Consider the following 21,909-nt stretch of genomic DNA (forward strand, 5'->3'; position numbering starts at 1 on the left):
TTGCCGCTACTGCATAGGCACCAGATGCTACCTCTGTTCTGGTCAGTGTATGTTCATTATTGTCCTGCTACTAGGTGGTTGCATCCACCACTAGTTCTCCATGACCCATACATTGCTGCTTGGTAAGGCAGGTTTCAACACTGTTGTTGTCGTTTCCTTGACAACAAACGTAAGCTGGAGACATGCGTAGGGCCTTTCCTCTAGTCTTGATGCTCCGTGCCAAACAAATCGCGTCTGCTTCCCTTTCTCCTTGGGAACAGGGGCTTGCCGCACTAACCCTCACCTGGGGCCTCTCTGCTTCGTTCTTTACTGCGCAGGGAACGGGGCACCTGTTCTGCCCGCAGCGTTCCCTCCCCTTGGCCTTCTGCGTGCGGTTCTGGAAGCGGGTCGCTGCACTGCACTCACCTTGTGCTCATGAGGGACAGCGGACCTCTCTCTCCCTCCTCCTTCGGCACTTGAGTGCAAAGAGGGATGCCAGGCCCACCACTGGGGGTACTCCGGATGGCTGCAGCTGCAGGCCTCACAGCGTTGCCGCAGCTAGAATGGCAGCTGTTGCACGTGTGCCTTTTCACAGTTGGTGTTCGCTGTCGGCTGGATGGATCCTCGTCGCCACTGAAATAAGGTAGGTACGCGGTTGGGGGTATGACAGGATATTTATTTAAGGGCGAACCCCAGCGTTCTGCAGCACTGATCCCCCAACAACTGAAAAAAGACCTGGAACCTTGGACGCAAGGAAACAATCAAGGTTTCGTCCAAGGTTTCATTACATCAGAAAACATCAAGTCTGCTTGGAACTCACACATAATGGTGAATTGCCATTTGTTAATAGTTTAAGTAGTATCACGCAAACATTTGGAAATGTGGGACAAACACATACATGCCAACATTGCAACCCACCTGTGCGGGAGATTACGTCCGAAAAATCGGGAGACAAAGATTTTGCCATAGGACTGCATTGGGCAAAGATTTATTTTAGGCGGGAGAACGTGAAAAATTGCAATATTTTTCATGCAAAAATCGGGAGTCTCCCGCCTAAATCGGGAGGGTTGGCATGTATGCAAACAGTCCATTTTACAGCACATTAGCTGCAGAATCCATCAAACTGGATCATTGCCTTACCGTTGGCAGTCCAGGCCCGTGCCCACAAGGTCGTCCAACCATGCCACTGTACGCTTGTCTTTCACTTGCACTTACATGCCGACGGAATGAGACACTAATGTGAGCGAGAAGTCCATAAATCAATTCAGGTCAACAGCACCTCAGAAGCACTGTAAACTTGAAACAGAGCTTTGGGACTTCTCACCTCCCAAAGACTCAATTCGCTTTCAATAGAATCACGGCACAGCACACCCTGTACAAACATGTGAAACCCTGTGGCTCTCTGCATCTCCAAAATGTGCGTGTTTAAAGAACGGAAGGCAAATTGACCTATCCAGCACTAGTGAGCGTAGACCCGTCAGGCACTCGCCTTTCTGCAAGTGCCACACGTGCGCCAGGTCCGACACAGAGTTGTCAATCAAATAACTTACGTCTTCACAGTCACCCATCAGTCGAAATTGTACAGGTTTAACTCTTTCTCATTCTGCACCTCTGTCTGAGCTCTATAGCTACTGGCTCTGTATCGGATCTCTCTCCGAGGCATCAGCACCTGAGGAGCCATAAAGCAAGTTGACAGACACACTAAGCCATACATGATTACATTAGACAAACAAAAATGCAGAGAATTACGTCACCCGAGCTACGCCCACGACTCAATAAAGCTTGCCCACATTTTTTTTTAAAACCACGACTACCAAGAAACATAGAAAAGTGTTAAGAAAACAGGGCAGTTTCCCCCCCAAGCAGTTGCAATAGAAATAGGAAAACCTGGTAAGAGTCAACTTTTGTTTTCTTCCACACCAGACTTCACAATGCATTTCTTTCGCTTTGTATAGCTAAATTTACGCGCTCAGCCGTGTCTAATAAATACTATAACTTGACGAGACCACTGGATTTTCAGGGACAGCCATGTAATATTTGCCTAATGTAGGAATATTTACGGGTGATTTATATAGTGGTGTCTTGAACAGCTGCTCTTCCCTGGAGAAAGGGCATAAAAACCCAGTCTCTTTCGGCTAAACCGGAGGTTAGGCAGGTAAGACTAAAGCGGTAGGATCAAACACCCAAATCTGTATGTGGTAGGCGTGCTTAAAAGCCACAGCCTGACTAAATCGTTAGTGTTAGCAAGTAAGCCTACTGTCCTGCTGCAACGGTACTCCAAGTCACAAAGTAAGGGAACTACGAGCGATTTCCCTAAGAAGTGAACGTCGTACTCTTTAATTCCCTCCCACTTTGGCCTCTAGCCAGCGTGTGGAATTCTCAGATACAATAATCGTACACCTTCATGTGTTCTATAGTTCACAGTAATCGTGTAGATAGGGTATCTGGGCTAAAATGCAGCCTGCATGGAAAATAACGTGACGTAAATAATAGCTAAATCACGATTCAGGAAGTAGCGTAGGTCAGCTAGTTTGTAATGCGCGCTAGAACCTACGTTTGAAGAGCGTGCGTAACGTATATTTGATGTAATCGTGAGACGTTACTATGTCCGTTCCTCTAATGTAGACTTCTCGAACCGTGGTAAGGTCTGTGAATGTGCATATTTCTGTGAGCTGGAGTGGGGGAGGGGGTAGAGTATATGAATGTAATGCGATCAGTATGGCTGGCAGCGGGCGGGCAGTGATCTGCATAGGATTTTAGGCGTGCTACGTGTTTTTCGCTTTTGAGACAGGAGTCATTGAAACTGCCTTTGAAGGGCAAACAGTTTCTCCTATAGGTCAAACACCTGTATTTGTAAAGCAACACAAACAATGTTTCTCCTTATAATTGCCAGGTACTGCTCCCCTAGAGTATCGTGATTTTGAATAAACCAGAAACCAATACCGATGATTTAAAAAAAAAAAAATGAATTGTGAAGGGATGTGGAGACCGAAAGAAAGATGAAAAATGTGCGTGTTTGAGTAATAGAGAAGCGGGTGATGCCGCCAGGTGCGTGGTGTGCTGATGGGAGTATCAGTGTGTGGTGTGCTGATGGGAGTATCAGTGTTGAGAGGTGGTTGAGTTTTTAAAAATAGATTCGCCATTATTGTAATCACAATTGCAGCTAACTAATACCAAGGGATCGAAATTATTAAGATTAGTTGAGCAGGTGCTAAACGCATCTCCTGGCTATTTGGCATCACCCTGTAAGCAGGTTCTACCTGGGTAATAAGCAGTTGCAAAATCTAACCAGGGACGTCATTTCACCAAAATGCCAAGGGTAGCAGAAGTGACATCACATGACCTTTGACCCCCTAATGACATCACAGGAAGTGATGTCATTTAACCCCACCCCAAAGTGATATCACGGGAAGGATGGAACACGACCTTTCACCTGTTGGCAAAACAGGAAGTGGCATCACATAACATTGTACACTACGAAAAATATGGTTGCGATATCACTAATATCACTATAATGTGATGTACATTTCATACAAGAATGGATCGCCATATGTATCTTTAAGATCAGTGTGTATAGGCCCATATTACCAAATTACTGTGCATGCAAGCAGACATCCATGACCAAATGATAACGATGTGTTATTATATAGCACTTACACTTAAGCGCTTTTTATAGAATAAATGTACACTCAATATCACCCAACCTATGTTGGTACTCATTTATCGACCTCAGAAGGACAAAAGGCTGAGTTGAGGCGTTTAAGAACAGACTAAATCAGTGACTCACCACTTAAAGTGTGCCTGAAATAAACCTTTAATGAGTCTAGCAATTATTGTATAGAATTCCAGAAAGACACATTATTTGGTGTTCCTATCCTTTCTTATTTAGGGTCAGTGCTAAAAGTGTTAGACTTGTGGCACTTCTGTTCTTATTTTTCCTATTTTATTTAAGGGGCCTGAACAAGAAAGCCAGCCACTCCCCAGAAGTAAAGAGCCACATGGTGCTGGCCACAGCCCAGGAGCTTGCAAAAAAATAATCTATTTTTTTTCTTGTTTTTAGAGGTCGCAAGGGAGACCTCAGAGATCGCTGTTGCGACCCCTAAATGAAGTCCCTGAATCTAACTTCCACGCGAAAGGCAAACTATAACCTTTGGGGCATTGTATATGACCCATTACTTCCATGCCCCTCTTCCTCGTCCCATTACTCGACTACCTCCCACACAGTTTTTTCATGGCAGTATATACTACCTACTTAACCACAATCCCCAGTTCTTTTTCTCCTGTATCCGACAGGGACTATTTCTCCTTGGAGCAGGCATCTGGTGAACGATGTTGACATTCCTTCTGGGCGACATCTTCAGCGGTGCGTCGGCGGTCACCTGGCGAGATGGTGATTCCTGGTCCCCCTCCAGGGCTTGGGGTCAACCCTGGTCCCTCCTACCGGCCTTGCAGGATCTTGGAGACGGCTGGTTGTCTGGAGAGGTGTGGTCAGCCCTCCCCATTTCCCACTGGCCTGCTGCTACGCTTCTGGCTCCGATGGCGCAGGGAGGGGGGTTGGAATGCCCTCCCACTGCTTTCTGGTGCCACTGCGGCAATGCCTGGCTGGTGCCCATGTCAGGCTTCTTGTTTTTGCTGCCTCCACATGGATGGAGGTCCCTACGGGGATTGGGGCTGCGTTGAGCTTGTGTGTCTGCTCTGGACTCACTGCAGGGCTTGGGTTTCCGGTGGCACTGGTGGAGGTGCGACTCTTGTCCCCTGAAGGGCATGGTGCTGTCACATTTTGGAGAGGCATGGATGAACCTCGCCGCTCTGCGGCCCTGACGGGTTGCGGGGCGCAGGTGGGGTCTGTGCCTCAGGTCTCTCCCTCCTGTCCAAGCAGTGAGTTATATGGGCTCCTGCCAAAAAGCTGCGCATGTAATTCCAGCTCTAGCTTCGGGGGCTGAGGCTGTGGATGGGGGTTCACGGCTGCTGTCCGCTGGTGATCTACACAGGCGATTCTCTGCATGAAACCCGCTGTGTTGCCAGCGGGATGCTGTCGCATGTGTCCCGCTGTGGTGCGGACAGGGTGCATTGCACGAGTCCAGTGCATATGTGGTGAACCCGGCGGCCTGCTGCCAGTCCAGGTCATCCACTTCCGGCCACTAATAATATTATTATTATTTGTTTTATTTGTGTGTGTTCCAAAGGAACTTTACAAAAAGGAAAAGCTGTGTTTGTGGGTGAGGTGACTTAACAAGACGGGACTCTGATCATGTTAACAATTTCATTGTGTGTTCAAGGATTTTTACTGTCGCTACAAGCCAGGTAGTTCGGTCGCCTCCTATCAATCTATGCCAATATTTTTCTTCGTCCCACCCGCGTTCTTCAACTAGTAGGTGTTTGAGATACGTGTGTCTGAGTTGCTGGTTTTTAGGACATGACAGAAGAAGGTGTCGAATTGTTTTGATTTCTGTATTGCACAGACGGCACTTGTTGTTTCTGAAAGTCATCTAATGCCGCGCATTTCGTTGGTGTTCAATAAGTTCAGCCTTATCCTTAACAGGGAGTTATTTGCCGCCCTGCTAGGGAATTTTTTTAGATATCTCATTGGGTCATTTAACTTGCTGCACAGTTGAGGAGTTGGGGAAGTAGTTTGTTTTTTGTTGCTGTCTCTTGTGTTTGAATCCAGTCTAGTTCTTTCAATTTCTTGGTCGCTCTTGTTGGATTGCTGATGAGGTCATCTTCAGAGCAGGCAACTGACCGTAATAAGGTCTTGTTTGTGGCTTTCCAAGCCTTTAGCATTTTCACCTTGTCTCTTGTAGTTCTTTATTAAGCAGACCGTAGATTTCATTGCTTTCTTCAATAATGCATTTTCGGTATAGGCGTAGGGCGTTGATGTTTACTGTTGCCGCAAGCGATAAAAGGCTAAGTTCACGCCGTATTGCTGCAATGGACGTAGATTGTGGGAGGGAGAGAACCGCCTTCCAGAACTGGCCTTCTAATTTTGGCCAGATTTTTTTGGTATCAAAGGCATAGGCTCTGCGCCGTAGGTGATTGAGGGGACAACTTTTTTCTTATAGAATTCGATAACTGGGATGGTTGAAAATTTCCCAAATTTCGTGTCTTATAGCATTTCCTTGCGCTGCCAGCTTTTTTATGTTCTTTTGGAGGTTTTGCTGCATTGAAGCTTCTGGTTTCGAACTGTCCATTATCACACCAAGGTATTTGAACTCAGTTACCTTTTCAATCTCTGTATCCTCTAAGAACCATTTGTATGTTTCCGCTCTTTTTTTTTGGCCCCCTTCTAGGATCATGATTTTGGTTTTGTCTTTATTTATTTTCCGGTTGTTTTCTGAGGTATAGAGGAGTAGATTTGTTAACTGTCTCTGGAGAACAATCTGGGTCTGGTGAAATAAGATGAGGTCATCCGCGTACAAGAGGCGGCTGATTTTGACGGTAGCCAAAGACGGTGGAAATGAGCGAGAGAGGTCTTCAGTTTCTCCATAATCGCCAATGTAAGCTAGGAACTGTGCTGGGGCTAATGGGCACCCTTGTTTCACCCCTCTTCCAGTTGGAATTTCTGCCCAGAGGTTGCCTAGATGTGACAGTCGCACCCTGACGGTGGTGTCCGTGTGCAGTGCTTTTATTGGCTGGAGGATCTCCTGAGGACAACTCGATCCCTCCAGTTTTTCCCAAAGGCGGTGCCTGTCGACTAAGTCAAAGGCCTGAGAGAGGTCGATAAACGCCACGAAGATTCGTGGTTTGCCCTCTAGTACCTTACTTTTAAGGGTGCTGATTGCTAGTATGTTTGCAGCTGTGCCCGCATTTCTTTTGAAGCCCGTTTGGAAGATATCATTACAAGGCGCCAGCTTTGACCAGGTTTGAAATCTTTTGAGGAGCAGACTCCCAAAAACGTTCCCAATGCAATAATAATATTAATAAGGTGGGCTCCTACGGTTTGCGGCTGCAGTGCGCTTCTTCTTCTTCTTACTGATAGATTTTTATCCATCAGCGGTGATTTTTGGATACCGAGGCTTGAAACTCATTACTCCATCTTCTCGGGTTGAGTGTGTAGTCGTGGGTTAGTATTCTTCTTGGTCTGTGTGGTTTTGTCACAGTAGGGCTGGTTTCACAGGGTCTTCGCAGTGATGGGCCGCGGGTAGCGGTCAAAGAGGTTTGCAGTGGTGGCAGTGAGTCTTCTGATCAGAGGGTTCGGGTTCTGATCCAGTTCTTGGCTGAAGTTCTTACTCGGTTTTGCTAGATGTTCATCCAACATCTCGATTTCCAGGTCTCTGTGCAGGTCTGCTATCCTTGTGAAGATTGGAGCTCCAGACGATATCCATAGGGCCTTGTTCTGGACTATCTGAAGTGTCTTCCGGTGTTGCTCATTGCAGGTCATCCATGCTGGGGAGCCATATGTCAGGGTTGGTCTGATGATCGCCTTGTAGACGTTGATCTTTGTCCGGAGGGGCTTGGACTTGGTCTTGTGCTGAGTATTCTCGATGTAGCTTTCCTAGTTGAGTTTGCTGTCCAGGGTCACACAGAGGTAGCGGCTGCTGCTCTCCCATTTGATGGTCTCCCCGTTGAGGCTGATGTGTGGGTGCTCCTTGATCTTCTTTCTGGTGAACAGCGTTGCGGTTGTTTTGCTGGTGTTGAGTTCTATCCGCCAGTCGCTGTACCTTGTCGCAATGGTATCCACTGAACCTTGCAGGTTCTTCGCCACTTCCTTTTCGCTGAATGACTGGAAGATCACTGCAACATCGTCTGCACACAGCGCCCGGTTGATCTTGTGGAGATCTGTCGAGATGTCGTTGGTGAAGAGGTTGAACAGGAAGGGTCCGAGGTTCGATCCCTGTGGCATGCCTGCTTGGATGGGATGTGATGAGGACATCTCAGACCGCATGGCGACATGGAAAGTGCGGCCTCCCAGGTAGCTTGCAATTGTCTTCACCAGGTAGTTCAGAAATCCCAGGCCAATCATCTTGTGCAGCAGTCCCTTGTGCCAGACTCAGTCGAATGCTTTGGCGACATCCAGGAAGACGATTCCTGTGGACTTCTTGATGTTGAATCTGTGGCTGATGGTATGCACCACTCTCAGTAGCTGATGGGTCGTTGCATGCTCCTTTCGAAATCCAAACTGTTCCTTTGCCAGTAGATTTCTTTCGGAGGCGAAGTCGCTGAGTGTTATGACACAAAAAAGACTGAAAAAGGAACCGAGGATCTGGGGTCCATGACCGCTTGACTCGACAAAGAGAACCTGTCTATTGTCGAGCTTTGGCGTTTCCCACCTTCTTCGGTTTTTTAGGACAAAGTTTCAGAAAGTGACCCGTTGACCCACAATAGAAGCATAAATGGTTGACCCTTCGAAGCTCCCTTTCTGAAGGAGTGAGCGGACCTCGAATGGCACCAATTTGCATCGGTTCAGAGGTTGGGACAGGAGTTACTGGTGTCGGAACGGTTAGGGCGGTTCTTTGCTCCCCCTTTCGTTCAGCCTTACGGGCATCGATTTGCAACACAAGGTCAACCAGTTCTGGGAAACCACTAGGAACCACTGGTACAGTTGCCAAAAATATCCTTTAAGCCTTCCGAAAGACCCTTGTAAAACAAAGCAGATTTCTTTCCATCGGGCCAATCTGTTTCTGCAACTAACTGGTTAAACGTAGCCAAATACTCTAAGAAGGATTTGTCTTTCTGTTGTAAAAAAAGCAATTCCAAGTCCGTAGCCTGTGACTTATACCTGGTATCAAACACACAGGTCATAGCCGTAATCAGAGCCTCAGAATCATACAGTAAAGGACTACTCTGTTCCAGCAAGGGATTGGCCCACACTGCAGCAGTACCACCAAGGTTAGACAGAACAAAAGCTGCCTTAGTAGTAGCATCAGGTAAGGATGCAGACCTACACAGGAAATGTAAACGGCACTGATTAATGAATGTTTGAAAGGTCTTAGGATCCCCTAGGGACCTTTTTGGAGGGGCTAGTGGAAACTGTGTTGCCATGAAGACTGGGCTTGACTCAGTTCTTGTTTGAGCCCTTCCTGAAGTTGAATCCACTCCAGGACTAGATGCTGCAGCCGCTGACTGCGGACCAGCATGTAACTCATTAATGCGACGTTGAGTAGCATCATGTGCGGCTGTCATGTCAGCCCTAACGTCTTCCACTACTTTGGATAGAGCTGCCAAATGGTCAACGGCCTCTTCCATTTTGTAAAGGCTTCTGAATATGTTATGACACAAAAGCTCAGTATAGTAGTGGTGGCTTGACACGTCGTGATGCAATTTAGGCTTTCTGACAATATACCCTCAAGTGTACAAAAGGACAGATTGAGGTGAGTACTGGCTGAAATATGGTACACCCTGGTACTTCAACAGCTGGCTGCAAGAAAAATTAACCCCAGATATTAACATGTGGGTTGAGGCAATGAACTCTCCAAAGCAAGATACTGAACTGATACTCACAAACAAGAAAATCAGACTGGGACTGAATAGTTCCAAGTTAGACTGGTAAGTACCTTGAAAACGAGGGAAATCACTGTTACTAAGAATACAGAAACAACAAGAAAGTAAGAAACGAATAGCCTTGTGCTTACCAAATGAGTGCCCTGGATAGGTGTTGCAGAAGAGTTGAAAATGGAGTGACAGTCCGGGAAACACAATGTTTTGTTTTCCTATACCCGCCGGCACGAGGATGCATAAAGAGTTAATTGATCCAGGTGCCGTTGCGCTGGTGTTCTTTGATCCTTGCGCTGATGCGCCAATGTCTTTGGTCCTTGCGCCGATGCGCGACAGTCCAGAATGTAGTCCAGAATGTTCCAAAAGTGTCTTTGACAGTTCCAGTAAGAAGGTATGACACAGGCGAGACTCACAAAATGAGGTGTATGCAGTCTGTGGGTTTTACGATTGTGCTAAGACTTGTGAAATGAGATAACTGCAGTTCGTGGAGCAGGTAAGACTTGAGAGAGTAGACAAATGCAGACCTTGGCAGTTCCGGGTCTGGTATGAGCAGGTAAGACGTGAGGATTTAGACGATTGCAGTCCGTGGACGTTCCGGGTCGGTATGAGCAGGTAAGATGTGAGGATTTAGACGATTGCAGTCCGTGGACGTTCCGTGTCGGGTATGAGCAGGTAAGACTTGAGAGCAATGACGAGAAGGAAACAAGGATGGTCACAAGGCGGACCAGGGATTCAAGGAGCCAAGACGACAAGGTACAAGGTACATAGCTTTGAAAACAGACAAATTCAGAAGCGCCGCTGTGGGTGGGGGTGTGGCTTAAGTACTGGTCACCTGACCGTATGCACAGGACAACGCCGTAGGCCTGATTGCCTATGCGAATACCATGGCTGCCAGCATTTCCATGGCAACCCATAGCGTTCTGTAAAAGGACGTGCCAGAAACAATGCAGAATGGTTCTGAGGCTTAGCAGACCACGTCGATTTGGAACCAAAAACGTTTGCTCCTCTGGGTTTACCAGGAAGGTTGTTATTGCGCGAGCTCCGTTTATGTTTACCCAACAAGGCATTCAATGGAACCCTGCCACTGAGTCGACCGAGGAGGACCTTCTCCAGGAGGTTCGATAATCCAGAGAGCAGGGTCATGGGGCGGTAGTTTGCAGGATCCCTCAGTGGTTTGCTGGCCTTTGGGAAAACGATGACCCTTGCTTCTTTCCAGGAACTCGGGAAGTACTAGAGCCTCATGCATGCATTGAAGATCTCTGAGGAGTGCTCCATTGATGGCTGGTGGGAGGTTCTTGATTGCCAGGTTGGTTAATCCATCGCTCCACGGTGCCTTGCCGTTCGCCAGCTTTTCTGCAAGTTATGCTACCTCAGAGCTTGTGCATTCCTTGATGTCTTTTGCTTCCAACCCGGTTCGGTCTTCTGCGAAATACTTCTCAGCTACTTCCCCCACTCTGTCTGAGAGCCTACTTACCTTGTTCGGGGTGAACGAATGCTTTTGCCTCTTCTCCACATGGATGGTGCTCCCTGCGGGGCTTGTGGCTGCGTTGAGCTTGTGTGTCTGCTCCGGACTCACTATAGGGCTTGGGATTCCGGTGGTGTTGGTGGTGGTGCAGTTCTTGCCCCATGCAGGGCATGGCGCTGTGCCCCCTGCAGAACATTGTGCTGTCATGTTTTGGAGAGGCATGGATGGACCTCGCCACTCTGCGGCCCCGGTGGGTGGCGTGGCGCAGGTGGGGTCTGTGCCCTGGGTCTCTCCCTCCTGTCCAAGCAGTGGGTTATATGGGCTCCTGCCAAAAAGCTGCACCTGTAATTCCAGCTCTAGCTGGGGGGGGCTGAGGCTGTGGATGAGGGTTCGTGGCTGCTGTGCGCTGTTCGCTGGTGATCTGCACAGGCCATTCTCGGTATGACACCCGCTGTGGTGCCAGCGGGATGCTGTCGCACGTGTCCCGCTGTGGTGAGGACAGGGTGCATTGCACGAGTCCAGTGCATATGTGGTGAGAACGGCGGCCTGCTGGCAGCCCAGGTCATCCACTTCCGGCCACTCATGTGGGGTCCTACGGTTTGCGGCTGCAGTGTTCCGGGCCTGACCAAACAACAACATGTGGTTTGCCGATCCTCAGAAGTATTCAGGACACTGTGATATAGCCCCGCTCCCTGCAGGGGGTCTTGTCATTTACAGGGGGTGGGGGATCCATGTGGCTCCACTGAAGGTGTCTCCCAGCTGCCTGGTCTGTGGTTCTGTTTCCCGCTCTGACCAGTGTGACCCCTATGAGTGTGACTTCCCTCTTGGTACTCCTGGCCTTGCCGTCACTGGCGGAAGCTGTACGGCGGACTGTGCCTTTTGCCAGGGTCCGAATTTGTTCTTCTTGTCACTGCTTGCAAGGTCTTCAGTTGCTCTTCAGTTTTGAAGCCGGATGCACCCTGGTGTTGGTGTCGGCTACTTTTACCTTGTTTTGCCAATCCTGGGTCCCCACTGAAGTTGTCTTGTATGTGTGGGGTTGTACCTCAAGTGCTTTGCTACGGGAATGGTTTAGCAGTGGATTGTTGGACTGCTCGGTCCCACCCGTCGTCTTGTTTGTTGTGGATCAGTGGTTCTCTCTGGTTGATTGTGCTCTCAGTGGTTCCTGATTATCGGGGAGGGTCTCCCTTGTGCTCGTGGCATGAGCAGTCTTTCTGTCTCCATCGTCTTGCATGCTTCTGCCCTCTGAATGGGGTCCCCCTATGGGGGTTGCCCGCTGTGCATGCATGTGCCAGACGTGTCATTTCACTGCCCTTAGTGCACTGTGGGGGGTGCTGGCTTCTGGTTGGCACAGTTGCATGTCAGAGATTTTGGGGTGTTTCTGTCTTTTGTTGGTCCTGCGACCAGGCCTCTCGTAGGTCTGCTTGATTTATCTCTCATCGGGGTGTGTGGCTGCTACCGGCAGGACCTACACTGGATAGGGTGGATCCCTAGGGCCTTTCTTTCGTCTGACTGGCCATGGCAGGAGGGAGGTTTTGCCTTACCCCTTTTAAGATGCCTTGATGTACTACTGTGTGTCCCGTTCCGACTAAATGTGACGGGGCGGCCTGCACCGGTAGTCTGTGTCCACCCAGAGTTTGCAGGTCTCTGTGTGTGTTGTGCGGTGAGCATAGGCGCATGGGCACGGCTTTGCCTCGCACTTTTTTCAGGCGTCGTTCTTCCATCCTTCGATTTTATATGTCATTTCAGTGTACCGGGTGTGCCCATGCCTTCCGTGTGGAAAGTTGTATTCCTCACGGCCAGTGATATCGCTGTAGCGTGTGGGATTGTATGGTGTCCCGGTGCTCTGTGGTTAGGGCATGGGATTGCCCTGGGCAGGTGGCTGGGGGATGCACCCTATCAGGCATTACATGTCTGCCTCTCAGCTGGCTGGGTGCCGGTGCGTGCCTGCCTGTTTTGGCCCTGCTGGGTGCCTGTCTGGGGCTGCGGCTTCTGTTGGGCCTTTCATTTTCCCATCTTTTTGTCTCCCTACCTGTTCTCGACTGGGCTGGTGCCCTCTCCTCCTCTCTGCTTTCCAGGACTTCCTGGAGCGAGTCTCCACGGGTTGCTCCTCTGAGGCCGATGGTGGGCTCAGCTTGTGGTGCCCTGGCCTGCTTGGGGGTTTGCTGTCCTGTTGGTGCCTCCTGCGGCCCTGAGGTTTGCCTCCAGTTTCTTCTTGAGTCTGTCTCTTGGACAGTGCGGCGGGAGTTCGGCCCTCCGCTCCTTTTTGTTGCCTGCTTTAGGTGGTGGCTCCTGTGCGATTTTTCTGGGGGGGTCAGCGGGGCTGGCTGTGCTTCCCCCTCTGGCTTCAGGCAGGGCTTGCTGTTTTTCTCATGGCCTTGTGGTTGCTTTTTGACCCTGTCGCTGGTGTTGTTTGACCTTCCCTTCTCGTCTTGCTGTCGGTTGTGGGCTCTGGCTGGTGTTTCTGTACTTGGCTTCTGGCGAGGACGTCTTAAGGTTCCGTCTGCGCCTCTGACAGCTCTTTCTCCTTGGGCCTCCCCTATTCTCACCTCCCTACTGTCCGACTGTTCTGGTCATACATGCCTGTGGCTTGGGTGTTGTTGGTTGTTTCCCCTGCTTCCCTTGCCCGTGGTTGTTCGCTGGCCTTCCCTCATGCTGCCATGGGATTGGTTGGGCCTCCTTCAGAGCTAGGTTTCGGGTGGGTGTCCTTACTGCCGCCGCCGGGGGTTTCTGGGTGCTTCCTTGTTTTCCCATCGAGGTTGGAGGGGCATATGGCCCGGCCCTCTCCTCTGATGTATGCCTGGCGGGCGGGGGCCTTTGTCTCCCTTCGGGGGCCGAGGGTTGGTGCCTTGTCACTTGGCCTCCTTTTTTGGCTCGGGCCGTGGTTCTTGTGGTGGTGTACTTCCATTGGTCCTGTGGTTCTGCCCTTCTGTTTTGGTCTACGCAGGGGTTCAGGGTGCCTGTCCTGTGGTGAAGTCTTCCCGGCTTTCCACAGACTTCGGTGTCTCCATTGGGTGGCCCGTCTGTTCATGCACCTAGGGAGTCTTGGGGCTCCGGCTGGTGAGGGTTCTTCATCTTCTGGTGGTCCTCTCGGGGGGTCTCCCTGCATCCCTGGCCTTGTGCGGGTAGGGTGTGGCTGGTCGGGGGCAAGCGGCAGCCTGGGTGGGTTTCTCTGGCGTTGGTTCCTGGCTCTCTGTCTTCGCCTTCGTGCTTCTTGGTGGTCTGCTGAGGTTGGGCCTTCTGGGTGGTCCTCTTGGCTGCCCCGTCTATTCCTGGGTTCCTGGTTCTGGTATGGGTGGTTCCCTTCTGGCGCTGCAGGGTACCTCTTCTCCCGTTTGTGGCCCTGTTGGTGGCCCTTCGCGCTCTCCTGGGGAATTGGGGGTTCCCCATGAAGGACTGGGGTTGGATGGCCGTTTCGTGGGGGTTTGGTTTCCTCCCAGCTTCCTCGGGGTGGGTATTCCGCCATGAGTCTGTTCATTGGTTTCTGCTTCTGCCTTCGGTCCGTTTGCTCCTTTTGCCAGCGTTGTTTTTGGGTGCGGGCTCTCCTGGTTGCTGGTCTTTCGTTGTGTTCCTTGGTTACCCGTGGGTCTGTTATTTCTGGCTTCTGGGCGGCCTTGGGGGGTTTTTGGACGTGGTTTGCTGAGTGGTTCGTTTGGTGTTTCCGGCTGCCTTGTCGTTTGGTCCTGGATCCTTGGTGGTGGTGGTCCATGGGCTGGACTTCTGTTGATGGGTGTGGGGGCTTGACGGGTGCTCCGCTGCCTTTTTGTTGGTTCCTTTCTGCGTTCCGTGGGGTTGCAGCGTTGGCCTCTTGGTTTGGGGTCTCATTGTGCCCAGCCACTTCTTCTTGGTTTGGGTATGCCTCATAGGTGAGTACTGAGACGAGGAAGAGGGACGTGGAGGTAATGCTCAGATTATTTACTGGTAATCCTCATTACTTCTCGTCCTACTCATCCTCGTCACCCTACCGTGGTTTGGATGGTCCCATGATCCGACTGGCTTTGTAATGAGCTGGGGATTGTGGGCAAGTAGGAGGTATATATGGATCTGTGTGATTTGACCATGGCATAATTGTTCGTGGCAGAATTGACCTTAGTCAATTTCGCTGCGAACCCAATTTTGCTGCAGCCAAAATCAACAAAACCATGCCCACCCTCCCCCACTTACATTTTTAGTGTCCGCTTTCATTCTGACCCTGCGGCATCGGTTCCGTCCCTGCAACGTGGGTCAGAACTGACGCCGCAGGGTCCCTTTCTCTGTTTTTTTTTTAAGTCCCCCGCTTCCAATGTCCCACCATCCGCAAACCTTGTTCCCATTATAGCGAGCAAGGGGAGCTATAATGGAACCGTATGGCCTAGTTGCCCGATTTTGGTTGTACGATCATTTCATACAGCCTAAATTCGTTCAACTAGGCCATACAGTAAAATATTTTCGGTCAAATTGGCCAATTCCGGTATATATACCTCCATGAAGAAAAAAAAGTTCCTGTGTGGGAGGCGGAGCCCCATAGGTGAGTACTGTGATGAGGAAGAGTAGGACTAGGACTACTGATCATTACCAGTAAGTAATCTCTATATATGTCTTAATGCACCTGTAGACACATTTGCCAAACACGCAACATTATTGTCTCATAGTGTTCAGATGCCACCATTGAGCTTGGGGAGCTAAGAGTAGCTCCATGTAGCTTGTGTCTAGCTAGGCCGGCTCTTTTAGGTTGCACACAGGGGCTAAATAACTCCCAGCAACTTCTGGAAACCCGAGTACTATTTTTGCTTCAGAAAATCAATGTATGTATTTATAATACAAAACGTAAGTACGGGTAATATTATACATTCAGGATAGCCTTTAGGACCTTAAGAGGTGACGAACCACTTCAGTTTGTCCCTTAACTTTTAAAAAAAAATTTTATTTACGTTATATGGTTTGCAATAAACCTTAAACACAGTATGACGGATACTCGTATACCAATTACAATTGATTAAACAATTTCAAGTAGTCGCTCTAAAAAGTATTAATATGTAATTACACATACTACTCTTAAAATGTCATGTTATACTCTAGCTACAGCGTTTATAATTTAATTGTCGTCATGAATAAAACTAGCAATACAAATACACATTTAAAAAAAACATTCGCAATCGGCATACCTAATGACCTCTGATATTCCTTAAAACTTAAGTAAGATAATCCCCAAGAATTGCTCCATATAACTCAGATCAAGTAACTAATGTCTTCCCCTTAACAATGAACATAATGTCATTCGGGGGTGTTAGCGTGCGCTCTATGCAGTTTTACAAACCTGCATGGCCTGCATGAAATGAACAGTACATTGCTCTCTCTCTCTCTCTGGGTCGCGCCTTTAGTTGGCACCCATCCTTTCTTACAATGCATCGGTGTTGCCTAATGCACTATTCCAGCTCAAATTATCCCAATGTGGTATGAAACCTGCTCCCCTGTCCTGTCCCAATATTCCTTTGCAAAATATTACATATTTTTGACTAAACATTTAATAATGATAACCGCTCACTACCTATACTCAGGCATCATCCTCACTCATAAAGTAGGTAGTCCTGAAACCTTCAAGTAAACCTTTTCTCAGTTGCAAACTGACTTTCTTTGACCCTGCCCATCAATTCTTCCCTTATGCCCCCCCTCCAACCCCCACAGTGCGTACGTGTATTGATGGTTGTGGTTATGTTGGTAGACAAGTTATCTTGCATGCTTCTGTAGTCTTCAGTGAGCATCAGTGTTTCCTCCGATTGTCTCACTTCGTCGTCAACTTCATGCTCTTGAGTGGTGGTATTTTCTACTGTTGTTATTTCTGTTCCCATTTTTCTTGAACTGACATGTTTCTCATGCTGTCATGTTCCGGTGTTTTAAGAGAGTATTGATTCTTTCTTGGCGACTACAGTCCTACGGTGTTGTTCATAATGCAAACTCTGTTTGTGGTGAAGGTGCCTATTGCCTACCAATGCTTGTGCCCTCTCTTTGGGGTTTTGATCTAGCTTTTTTCTTTGCGTACTCTCTGGAGTGCTGTCCTGCACTTGTTAACATGGACCTTTCTCTCCATAAACTGTTGGGATTGGCCACAATTGGTGAGCTGGAAGACTGCTCCTCACAGTTCTGTTCAGTATGGCTTGAACTGGCGATATACCAGTGCATATGTGTGCAGGCGCTCTATAAGTCATCTTGTAACCTGCAGGGCACAGCAATCCAAAATATCTTATTTTATCTTTGTATGAAACGTTCTGTATCCTCCATTGATTAGGGGCCAACAAGGTCTATTGCGTTTAGGACTGATGTGCCTATTCGCCAGGACCAGATTGAAATCAATACTTTGAAATGGCGGTCCATTGTCGAACCTCAGAGACTCCAGCAAATCATGTGCGGGTTAAACATGCATTCCAGATGCGTGAGAATGATGCACGCTGCCATGGTGGAATTAATTCACTTCAGGATACAGAGAAACCGCATACAGAACTACCAGAACATTTTAATGGCCCAAAACAGTGTCAAATTCCATGCTGATCCCCTGTGACTGTGGGCTACTAGCTTTGTCGCCCCAGTGGCCTAACACCACAGGCATCCTGGTATCAAGCTTAAACTTTCACGTCCAGATCAGAAAACCAAGCTTTTTACTGCAAACAGGCCTTGATGGTCTTTGATCTCAAACCTAGGAAACCAAATGATTTCCCTGAAGTGGTGTTCGTCTTTTCAAATCCCTGCAGTTCCCGTGTCGCTACATTGATCCCCTTTTTGACAAGGGCAAATGAATCCCAACACTGGAGCTTCTAAGGAAAAGACCTTCACCAGACATAAACAGGTGGTCCTGTACTTCCCACAAACCCTGAAGGGTCCATATCACATCCTCTGTGGTGGCTTTGCAGGGCTAGGAAGTCCTTTTAATTTGCCCCACCACAGATGATCCCTTGCCATTTGGAGCCGTTCATCTACCTCAATGGCACCCTTAATCGTTTCCACTGATATAAGGTACGGCAAACATGAGTGGGTGTTCAAACTGAACATGTTCCTCCACTATAGCTTCTCCCAACACCATGGCACTTGGGACCTTACTGGATGCTTTGACAAGTAGGCTTACGAATTACAATTACACATCCCTGGTTGAAAACCTAAAGTCACTCCATACTCTTGAATCTTCAGCAGCCACTGCACAATCCGCAGAGGGTTCCTTGGTGCCAGGTCATTCATCAAAGACAAGAGAGACTTCTGGTCTGTAGTGACCCAAACTGGGTGTCCATAAATGTAGAGACCTAAGTGCTTACAGGCCCAGAGCACCACCAATCCTTCCTGCTCTAAAAAGACATCAGTTGAGTGGCAGTAAGGGCCCTTATAGCAGAGGCAATAGTAAGCCTGCTGTCGTCCTCACCTATATGGATGAGCGCTTCCTCCAGGCCAGAGTGACCTATATTCACAATGACGTATCACCCTGGCCAGGTCGTCGTCATCTCAGCCATCAGTGCTTGTTTTGTGGCTATGCAGGCTGATGTTTCTGACATGCCCCTCTAACAAGGGGAATCTCTCTTTATATGTGACTGAAAGGGTGCTGTCAGAGTTGCCAGATCCAGAATAAATCTACCACAGAAAGCCACCAAAGCCAAAAACCACTGAACCTCTGACCGATTGCAAGACATTGAATCATTCTGAAACCACCATTGTATCTGCTGATGAACCTAACCTCTGGAGATTGTATTCAAAGAATTAAATCTGCCTCTGCAGAAAAACACACTATTCTTTTCTCAATGTCAAGCCATGCCCCTTCAGTTGGTGATGGTGTGCTGCAACATTTGCACCGCAGAAAAGACACCAAAGCTAAGCCTTTGACGTTTTCAAAGGTCTACATGGGTGGAGAATGTCATGATGTAGCGAGATTATGCAACCGTACCTGGTGATAGCCTGCTTTTACATTCATCTTTAAAAAATCGTTTCCCCTTGCAAGTCTGCTGTAATATCACTAGTGTAGGGATAGTGAGTGAGTGTAGGGATTCTCTTCCCCGCAATAGCTTTTTTGGGCAGCCTCATTTCCACACACATGCACAGCATCAGGCTGCTTTGATTTGGTTTGACAAACAATAAGCACGGGTTTTCCCACCAGGGATATTTTGGAGATATGATATGATAGGTTATTTATAATGAGCTACCGCGGACCCGGGGATCAAACCTGTGTTGTTCCGTGTTGTTTTGCTTCGAAGGCGAGCACGTTGCCACTCAGCTATCCTCCCAAGACATGGATGTCTCTAGGTTTAGACAATTATTTTGTTAAAGTTGTGCCACATCGGGGTAACACTGCAGTAACCCTATACAATGAATGAATCATCAGATGAACACACTGGCGTTCCTTGCAATCACTCTTATACAAAGTAAGAGCTACTCTGAAAGGGAAACATTATTTAATGTCTCACATGTATAAATCTTATGGAATACAGACAGCAAGCCAAAAACAACGTGAAAGAAAACATAAACCAAGTGTACAAAAAAGAGATCACAGTGAGCTAACTGAGAAACGGCTTATAAGAAGCAACACTAAAAAACTGCACAGTATTAAATTGGTGCAACAAAATTAATGGGTGGCCACTGAGTCGACACAGCAATAAATAAATGACCAACTATCACTACGGGGGCCATTTAAATCAGGGTATACATAAGGTGCGCATGGAAAGGCGCAGGATGAGTTATGCAGTTCGGTAGACTTGCTTAAAGTGTCATGACGCGTAGACCATATGTTTCAGCGAATAATCTTAATGATACCACCTTCCTCAGGACCAAAACATATCGACCCTGAGATAAAGCAAAACCTATACGTAAGTGAGAGAAATGGCATTAGAGCTAGTGTCAGGGACACTGGTACGCTTCACCAGATCGTAGAAGGAGAGATCAAAATCATTCACCAATGTTAAAAGCTCTAAACGCCCACTGTGAGGAACGTCCAGTGCCGTATTGAATGGATACTAATAATGATTCCTAAATGCTTATTGTCTAAAACCTAGTAACTGCCCAGTTAAAGGGGCCATGCTAAAAACTAAAATCAGCTTAGAGTGGATAAATCGTGACACTCATAAACTTACTCTAAATATAAACAAGGGTACCACCGCTCCTACTAGTGAAATTATGTTTTGCAGGCACAGTAGTGGTAACGTCAGGCTGCTAAAATGCATATGCCGCTAGAGAAAACAAAATGTAGATCGACCAATGTCCAATAAAGTAGCAACTACAATTAATGGAGCTCACCTCTATGGCCCAAGGGTTCTGCTGAAATTAAGAAAAAAAAAGGGATATGCCGTAAATCACCTTGTGAACTGAAACGAAAGCTGCCTAGCTATAAGAATGGCGTGAGCAAATAGTAATGGCTCACCTGATGAAGACTCAGCAAAATAAAAGCAGAAAAAACTCTACCTACAGATTTCCAGAGTAGACGCGAGCCGCTGAGAGCAAAGCTCTGTGTTCTGCTTGCAGCCACAAACGGTGTTTACAAAACGTGGACTTGGCGCCTAAAGGTAGGTGACGTGACCTTAGTGTATAAACAGAATAGCACGGTAAAGGTGTGATCATGGAGATGGCCTATGTGACCACCACGTTGGAACTGAAAAGACGAGGACTATTCATGTAATGATATAACCCCTAGTACGCTACAAAAGAGGGGGGAGAAAAAAAGTAAAAACAAGGTGGGCCATGCCAAACAATAACCATGGCAAATGCCCAGTAATAAAGAAGTGCTATTCTAGGACAGTCCATCCAGCCCCATTGATGGGGACCTAAAGATATCAGCGGCAGGGTGACTGTAAACACACAGAGAAAAAGGCTTGGAATGCTGTCATAGTGGTGGAATTAGTTGGTCATTGAGGCCAGTTGGGTGTGTGTTCATCCTGCGGATACAACGCGCTTACTTAATTAATAAGGCACGTTGAATATTGGGTACATTCTTCACCACCGCAATCATCCACCAACTGAAATCAATCGGCAGAGTGCTGATATTGTGAAAATGTGGGACCAGAGGTGCTATAATATTTTTACAACAAATTCTTGAGCGATGTTCTGATTTGCGGACATGAACTGCACACATGGTTTGGCCCATGTACCACGGGCCACAGGGGCACTCTATGCAGTAAACGACCCTCTTACAATTTGTTAAAAACCTCAGGTTCCTCTGCCTCTCTCCAATAATGAAAGACTTGATTGATTCAGTTAATTTTACACACAGTGCGGGATCCACATGGAAAGTGGCCGGAAATGTGGTAGGTAAGTCCAGCTGTGTTGGCATTGTGAGTGAAAACACAGACCAATTTGTCTTGTTCCATTTGACCCGCCTTGTGAGTAAGAAGCGACGGGTGTAGCACGCCCTTTTCATAGAATGTGTTATGAGTTTCTTAGGGTACCCACAAGCTTTGAGACGTTCATTCATGTTGGCATTTATTGAGCGCCAGGGGACCACTCCGGTGGTGATAGTGAGCGGTACACCTGTACCGAAGTACAATTGCGACGAAGTCACAAGAACTGTCCAAAAGGAAGATTTTCTTTCACACTCCAAGGATGAAAACTAGTGTAGGTGTAGAATAGTATTTCTATCACTCATGCTTTGCTTTGGTTGCCACATCAATTGGAGATGCCCACGGAGTTGACACTGTCACCTTCTAAATGATGCCTGTCAATTCTGCATTTACCGTCTGTTTGAGATAGAATGTGTCACCTTTGCCGCATCGCCATAGGTTGAACCTTCTGGTCTATGTGCATTCTCACCCGTTGTCCATTCAGACACCCTATACCATCGTGACATGTACTTTTATTTTGACAAAAATACCATAAAAGCAGCAAAACTACAGATACAATACAGCAACATAATTGAAAAACAAAATTAAAATCAATATATTAGCCCTTTCCACCCTTGTCACAGACTGTAAAACAACAAACCATTACTACTTATCTATTAATTTGAGTTATTATTCTAAAAGTGGCCATAATGTGCAATGTTCTTAGGTTAAAATAAGAATCAATGGCTTTACGTGCAAATAACGTCTTCAGCCATA

At 47.7% G+C, this 21,909-nt stretch overlaps 1 protein-coding gene across 3 annotated transcripts in view; it reads left to right on the plus strand.

Moving 5' to 3' along the window:
- The first annotated feature begins 240 nt into the window (after window positions 1-240).
- TMEM143 (transmembrane protein 143) overlaps window positions 241-21,909 on the plus strand; it is a 549,762-nt gene continuing 528,093 nt past the window's right edge. For 2 of the 3 annotated variants that reach the window (XM_069637346.1, XM_069637350.1), the window contains exon 1: window positions 2,570-2,619. The gene's annotated coding sequence lies outside the window, so the exon portion shown is untranslated. Of the gene's footprint in view, window positions 623-2,569; window positions 2,620-21,909 lie in introns of those variants that run through there. The other variant, XM_069637349.1, reaches the window with a different exon arrangement.

This window comes from Ambystoma mexicanum, chromosome 1q, assembly GCF_040938575.1.
Source record: "Ambystoma mexicanum isolate Mex_15411 chromosome 1q, UKY_AmexF1_1, whole genome shotgun sequence".
Lineage (NCBI taxonomy): Eukaryota > Metazoa > Chordata > Amphibia > Caudata > Ambystomatidae > Ambystoma > Ambystoma mexicanum.